Below are 8,255 nucleotides of genomic sequence, written 5' to 3'. Positions count from 1 at the left end.
CTAGGCAAGAAACAGGAAAACATACATAATTAAAAATAAACATTAACAATAACGAGACATTAATAAAACTGCTACCAAATCTCTATTTTATTACAGGTGCGTGTTATAGTTATGCTGAACTGCCCCCTAGGCACCAAAAGCTTGTTTAAACAAGAAATCCTTGATCTTTTTCCTGACTGTTTTTATACATACTTATACATACTTCAGGTCGTAATTCATCAGGTAACAAGTTCCAAATAGTTCAACCTGCCAACACGAACATTCACTGTCTAGTCTCACCCTGGCGCAAATACCTAAATGCCTAACTGTAAGGTCTGGGCCAAAGCAGGTGTTAAATGTTGGCATGAATAAGCCTCTGTGAAATGGGTACACCATGCTACTTACCCTTGATATGTTAAGGCCTTATTTCCACATGATCCTCACTAATTTTAGTGTTTGCGCTTTAATATTTGAAGGGACCATCTTAATATGCACATCAGGGGGTAATTTTGTAACAGCCCACATAAATTAGACCGTATGTGCACACATAAGTTACACTCATTTTCAAAGGTAAAGTGCATGCACTTATGTGCATTCATACTCTTCCTTTTGACAGCGATTGCACCAAAACAACCCGCACACAATTACTCTTGCAGAAAATTGTAGGGACATTTTACACGCTTGCTTTTCAAAAGTATGTGCTTCAAATGCAAACCCTTCTCCAGCCCTGCCCTGGGGAAAGCCTGCACTCAGTCTGGGTAAACATATGCATGAACGTGATATGCCTACGCATAACATACCACCTGCATATTCAGGGAGGTACAGTAATTCCTATTATGAAAGACTCCTTACCCTTCATATGCTAATGTCAGGTAGAGATGTGTGCATTTGATTGTTTTTTTTTTATGTTTCATTTCAATTAGTGCGCACTAATATTTTTAGTGCACATTAAAAAATGAGGGCAAGGTAAATTGAAACTGTGCACATGAAATCAAAATAGTGTGCACATCTCACTTCTATTCTAAAAGGGTCATGGTGTGCGCTTGGTCCGGGCATGGCGAGGGCATTTCAGGGCATGGCCAAGAGATGTGCACGCAAATACTTATGCGCCTGGGCACGTGCCCATGTCCACTGCCACGTAACTTTACTTCTGCGATGGAGTAGGTGTAACTTAAAAAATAAAAGGAGTTAGCCATTTCTAACATGTTTAAAGGGTTCAGGTGTAACTGGAGGACAGTGCAGGCTACCAAACCAGGGGGATTTGGAGGACCTGGCTTTTAAATGGGTGAACGTGTGGATGAACTGGTGAAACTGATAATGGTGTGGATGCACGCCCGCTAAATTAGGAGCATATGTGCACACGCTCATGTGCACACGCGCCAAATGGTCTGGCGGTCTGTCTTGGACGGTAACTTTTAAGCAGGTGAGCAGGCGCACATGTGCACACATTCGTCGAACTGTGCCCAGGGATGTGGCCATTTTATAACCTACTCAAGTATATGCATGCATGCATGCTATAAAATAGCCTGAACGAGTGCCTATGCTCGCAAACCCTGCTTCTACTGCGTGAATGGAGGGATTTTAAAAGAGAACTGCGCCAACACCATTACCAGTTTTCCCAGATCACCCAGGTAAGGAATAGGACTTGCTAACCTCCCTAGTTTAATTGCCTCCCTTTTCTCCTGTTAGCTCCGACCCCTAAAAACCCGCCGATCTGCCTATTTATCTTTATTTTATTTCTTACCGTCATCCATAGCAGAAGTAAAGTTATGTGGTAGGGGACCCCGGTGCACAGCTGTGCACACAAGTATTTACGTGCACATTTCAAGTTTGCATCCAGGAATGCCCATGCCCTGCCCAGCTCACACCTACACCCCATCCCTTTTTAAAACTTTTCATCTGTGTACGCAATGGGAGATAACCCACGTACTTGAGCGACTTTTAAAATCCGCTCGGCGCACACCAGCCCAACATATTTGTGTATCTCCCGGTTTTGCCATGCGCCAGGCTTTTAAAATTCACCTTTTGGTGTGAACTAAAAATTTAAAAAGGGAAAAAAATAACAAAAACAAAAAAAATGTGAAAACAAAAGCTTTTGGACTGTATATCCCCTAGTGTCAGCATAATATTTATGCAATCGATAACACCCATCAGATTAGGTGTATCGACTATGGCACGGAAATTCCTTTTAAGGAATGCGCGTATGTCCCAGGGCTTGCTAAAATGGGCAGTCTGGGGCGGTCCGGGGGCATGGCCGAGTACCCCGACACAGCTGCCTGTGTCGGGACCTGGCCAGCCGGCGCGCACAAGTTATGCCTGCGAGAGGCAGGCATAACTCCATCGAACAAGGAGGGGGGGGGGTTTAGATAGGGGATCCAAAAAAAGTTCCCTCCGAGGAAAGCCATCGGGGATCTCCTTGGGCTCGGCACGCGCAAGGTGCACATGTGTGCACCGACCCTAGATTTTATAACATGCGCACGGCAGTGCGCGCATGTTATAAAATCGGGTATACATTTGTGCACGCCGGGTAGTGAGCACAAATGTACCCCACGCGCGTAGGAATTTAAATCGGCCCCCTTAATGTGTTTAGCATAGAATTTAGCTGACTTATAAACATTATGGGGCCAATACTAAAATGTATCCATCTAAATGAGTTAACCAGATAACACTTATCCGGCTAATTTACATGGGATATTCACTTATCTGGCTAACTTTAGATCTGCCATGGGCCACGTCTAATTTATCTGGTTAACTTAAATTATTAGTTCTCAATAATATCACTACTTATTCACCTAAGTTGGTCAGATAAGTAGTACTGCCCAGTTATGCCCACTGCTCACCCACTGACTATACAGCTATTTAGCCGAATGAGTGACTTATATGCCTAAATGGTATAGCTGGATATTCAGCGGCAGCCACTTAGCCAGATAAGTAGCGTCTGAATATCTACCTTTATTTGTCTAAAATAGTCTTGATGTTCTTAGTGACATCCTATATATCCTTGCAGTAACTCCATTATGTATAGCCTTTGAGACACAAAATACAAATAAATCATGCATTTTATCTGTATTATTCTGATTCCTAGCTAAATGAGGAATGAAGGGCATATATTGAGTGTTTAAGGATAGAAATGTACTATTGCACTGCAGGAATACTTTCTCAGAGCTTAAGGCAACCGGTGGGCTAGTATCCCTTCTCAGGATCCCAAAGATCACACCTCAATTATAGGTTTAAATTGTTAAACTCCTCTCTTCATGTTAATCCATTCTGATGTCCAAGATTCTCTGTCGAGGGATAGAGGGAAGAGGGGAGATTACTTCCTAGGCCCTGAGCATTGTGCAAATCTAAAGTCAACATTCTCTTGTAAATGGCACTAATAATTTCATTAGAAACAATTACTAGTTTCCAAATCAACTTACATAAGAACATAAGAAATTGCCATACTGGCTCAGCCCAAGGGTCCATCAAGCCCAGCATCCTGTTTCCAACAGTGGCCAAACCAGGCCACAAGAACCTGGGAAGTACCCACACACTAAAAAGATCCCATGCTACAGATGCCAGTAATAGCAGAGGTCATTCCCTAGGTCAACTTGATTAATAGCAGTTAAAGGACTTCTCCGCCAAAAACTTATCCAAACCTGTTTTAAACCCAGCTACACTAACTGGACTGCCCATATCCTCTGGCAACAAATTCCAGAGCTTAATTGTGCATGGAGTGAAAAAGAATTTTCTTCAATTAATTTTAAATGTGCTACTTGCTAACTTCATGGAGTGCCCCCTAGTCCTATTATACGAAAATGTAAATAACCGATTTACATCTACCTGTTCTAGACCTCTCATGATTTTAAAGATTTCTATCATATCCCCCCCCCCCCCCCCCTCAGCCGTCTCTTCTCCAAGCTGAACAGCCCTAACCTCTTTAGCTTTTCCTCATAGCTGTTCCATCCCCTTTATCATTTTGGTTGCCCTTCTCTGTGCCTTCTCCATCGCAACTATATCTTTTTTGAGATGCAGCAACCAGAACTGTACACAGTATTCAAGGTGCGGTCTCACCATGGAGCGATTCAGAGGCATTATGGATTAAAATGGCAATTGATGAAAAGGTTCTTTTACAGATTGCTCAGTACAATCCATGGTACAATGACTTAGAAAATAGCCACTGCTATTACTAGCAACAGTAACATGGAATAGACTTAGTTTTTGGGTACTTGCCAGGTTCTTATGGCCTGGTTTGGCCTCTGTTGGAAACAGGATGCTGGGCTTGATGGACCCTTGGTCTGACCCAGTATGGCATGTTTTTATGTTCTTAATCTAGATTTGTATTAAATTTGTGTCCTTATTCTTCCAGTTGATTCTTTTGATAAAGTTACTTAATTTTATTCCTTCTCTTCTCCCATCACTGAGGTAGGGTTTAAACATCCTCCCAACAGATGCTGGATAGGGTGATATTCCAATTTAAAAGTGTTAGTGTAACATCCCGTTTCTTTATCTTTAATCCAATCGCTCGGTATTCTTTTTACTCCTTTCTGTTGTACCTGAATGATACCTCCATGCTCCTCTCTTCCCTGGTTAGCTTGATGAGATGGTCATAGATACACCAGATGGGTGCCACTGATCTTCTTCCAACTCCTCTTACTCCTTCTCCCCAGGAAGGGATGAGCATTCATTCCCCCACAAGGACATCGATGGTCCAATGGTTCTCTCCCTGTGAGAGTTACCCTTCCTCTGGATGGTAAAAGAAACTGAGTCTCTTGGCCGTAGGGCACTCAGAAAAATAGTTCTTAAGCAAAGGGGAAACCAAGACCACAGAATGGAAGGGTTGGAAAAACTTCCTCCTCCTAACAGAAAGGTTTCCAAAAAGCATGGTAGCTTGGGCAAAGGCACCCTGTCCTCTTTACTTCACCCAGGTCTCAAGCCCTTTCCTAAAGAAAATAAACAAAAAGGGAGCAGCAGAGGGACATGCTGCCCCTAAGAGGTTTGACAAAAAGTTCCACAATTTAAAATGGTGGCAGGAGCTTACCATTTTAATCTCCCACACGGGGGAGCTACAACCCACAATAATACATCTGTTTCCCCTATAAAGATGGAGCAATCTTCTTAATAGGAACCCACAGATTTCTTTACATGAATATCCAGCAAGCTAGACCTATCATTATTGCATTGTTTTAAAAAAAATGTCACCAACTGCGTATCTCCTAAATTTTGTCAATTTAATGTGCAACTCAGGAATTTTGCAGATTAAGGACCATAAATCACACAGAATATCGATTCTGCAAAGTGAAGCTCAAATTGATTATTATTATTTCAGTTAAAGAAAAAACTGGAGTTGAAAACAAATAAGTCTTTGCAGAATTTTACTTCATGCATGTTTAATAAACCTAGACCTTCATTTACTGCACACAGGAAAAGGCTCCATTTTTAACTGCAGGAATAAGAAGCCAATTTTTATCATCACTGTTTATAACTCTCCAGATACAAAGACAATTTGTGCAAGTCTGTGAGCCAACATCCACTTCCCTTTTCTACAGCTTGCAATCTGATCCTTCTGGCAGACTTCATTTCAGCAATGTGTCCCAGAGGTCACTGAAACCCTGGTTCCTGTGATGGTAAAGAAAGAATGCTTTTTTTCCCCTCCCTCTCCTACCCATGTATGCTCCCAGGCACACAGACTCACACGACGTATTTACAAGCACACATATACATTTTAAAATGTGAAGGCTTCGGGAGGGTAGTATGCATATGTCAGCTCATACATGCATTGTCAGTGTATCTAAAGTTAAGTCTGTAGTTTATAAACTGCATGGCAGCAGTAGCACAGTTTAAAAAAATACTGCGCATCTTCACCCCGAAGTATGCGTGCATATGGCAGTACATACGCAATTTTTTAAATGAAAGAATCCGCGCGGTTTGGGCATCCATTTTGTAAAAGTAGGCGTATATATTTTTCGCGGGAAATAATTGTAATCTGTTCATGTAACAACCCTCGGTTCATGCCCAAAGGCGGGGATTTTACAAAGTACTGTATGTGCGTACTCCGCTTATGTAAATATTTGTGCGCGTATGTGTCACCAGTTTGCCGACACCTTACCAATTCATCTAAATCTCCACAACTTCACTCTAACCTCAGATCATTAAAACTAGACCTTCTATCCAAAAAACAAACAAACTGCAGAGTAAGGATAAATGCGATTTTATTTCCATGACTCAAAGAGCTTGTGTGAAAGTGTGTATGTAAGTTGCATGTGCACCATGTACAAAATAGTTAATTGTGCATATACTACTGAACTCCATCAAGAATGCCCTCAAAATGCCTTCTTTTTTTTACCTGCATAGAAATAAGCACTTCTGACCTTCTGAAAATTCGCTTACTACGAATAAAGGCTACATATGTGCATACGTCCTGATTTTATCTGGATAGGTGGCACACATCTGCTATGCATGCGTATTTGTAGCTCTAATTTGAATCAGTTACACGAGGAAATTTAACTCGCGTATTTCCCTTAGCACTATATAAATAATGAAATTTTACAACATGCACGCGTGAAGGAAATTATCAGTTTTATCGATTAGTCCACGTGTTGGCCGGTCTGTCTCTAGGTCTTCAAACCCCCACCCCCCGGTTCTTCGGCCTGAACTTCCCCCAGTATACCCAAACCACTCTTCCGGTCACTATTTAGTTATAAAGAATTCTATTATGACTTACACCAGATAATGCGTAGGTGTAAATATGCACAAGTAACAGCCATGTGCATGTTGCTTTTGCAAGTTATAAAATAGCACTTTATAAGTGTAATGCTGATCCTGCCCTGGAATGCCCATGATCTACCCCTTAGCCCGTCCCTTTTTAAACAAGCAAATTTATTCATGCACTCTTACTTGTGCATGTATAAAGTTTATAAAATAGGACATACACATATATGCACTATATAGTAGGGATGTGAATCGTTTTTCAACGATTAAAATTATCGTCCGATAATGTTAATATCGTCTTAAATCATTATAGAACACAATACAATAGAAATTCTAACGATTTATCGTTAAAAATCGTTAAATCGTGTTAGTGCGCACTAACCCACACACCGTTCACTGGCTGGGACATGGGGAGGGGAGGAGTGAGGGTCAGGCAGCTCCCCCCTGTCTGTGAAGCAAGCCTCTCACTAGTAATGCAGGGAAGGAGCTGTCTCACCCTTCACCATCCTCCCCCCCCCTCACCCACACACCATTCACTGGCTGGGACATGGGGAGGGGAGGAGTGAGGGTCAGGCAGCTCCCTCATGTCTGTGAAGCCAGCCTCTCACTAGTAATGCAGGGAAGGAGCTGTTTCAGCCTCACCATCCTCCCCCCCCCCCCTCACCCACACACCATTCACTGGCTGGGACATGGGGAGGGGAGGAGTGAGGGTCAGGAAGCTCCCCCCTGTCTGTGAAGCCAGCCTCTCACTAGTAATGCAGGCTGGATAGGGCACTGCATGCAGGAAGATCACAACACCCCTGGTGTCAGGGTTAGGGCACTGTGTGCAGGAAGATCACAACACTCCTGGTATTAATAGGGATAGGGCACTGTGTGCAGGAAGATCACAACACCCCTGGTGTCAGGGTTAGGGCACTGTGTCCAGGAAGATCACAACACACCTGGTATAGGATAGGGCACTGTGTGCAGGAAGATCACAACACCCCTGGTGTCAGGGTTAGGGCACTATGTGCAGGAAGATCACAACACTCCTGGTATTAATAGGGATAGGGCACTGTGTGCAGGAAGATCACAACACCCCTGGTGTCAGGGTTAGGGCACTGTGTCCAGGAAGATCACAACACTCCTGGTATAGGATAGGGCACTGTGTGCAGGAAGATCACAACACCCCTGGTGTCAGGGTTAGGGCACTGTGTGCAGGAAGATCACAACACTCCTGGTATTAATAGGGATAGGGCACTGTGTGTACATGAAGATCACAACACCCCTGGTGCCAGGGTTAGGGCACTGTGTGCAGGAAGATCACAACACCACTGGTATCAGGGTTAGGGCACTGTGTGCAGGAAGATCACAACACTCCTGGTATTAATAGGGATAGGGCACTGTGTGCAGGAAGATCACAACACCCCTGGTGCCAGGGTTAGGGCACTGTGTGCAGGAAGATCACAACACTCCTGGTATTAATAGGGATAGGGCACTGTGTGCATGAAGATCACAACACCCCTGGTGCCAGGGTTAGGGCACTGTGTGCAGGAAGATCACAACACTCCTGGTATTAATAGAGATAGGGCACTGTGTGTACATGA

Source organism: Rhinatrema bivittatum, chromosome 2 (assembly GCF_901001135.1).
Source record: "Rhinatrema bivittatum chromosome 2, aRhiBiv1.1, whole genome shotgun sequence".
Classification (NCBI taxonomy): domain Eukaryota; kingdom Metazoa; phylum Chordata; class Amphibia; order Gymnophiona; family Rhinatrematidae; genus Rhinatrema; species Rhinatrema bivittatum.
Note: the sequence above shows the minus strand (reverse complement) of the source record.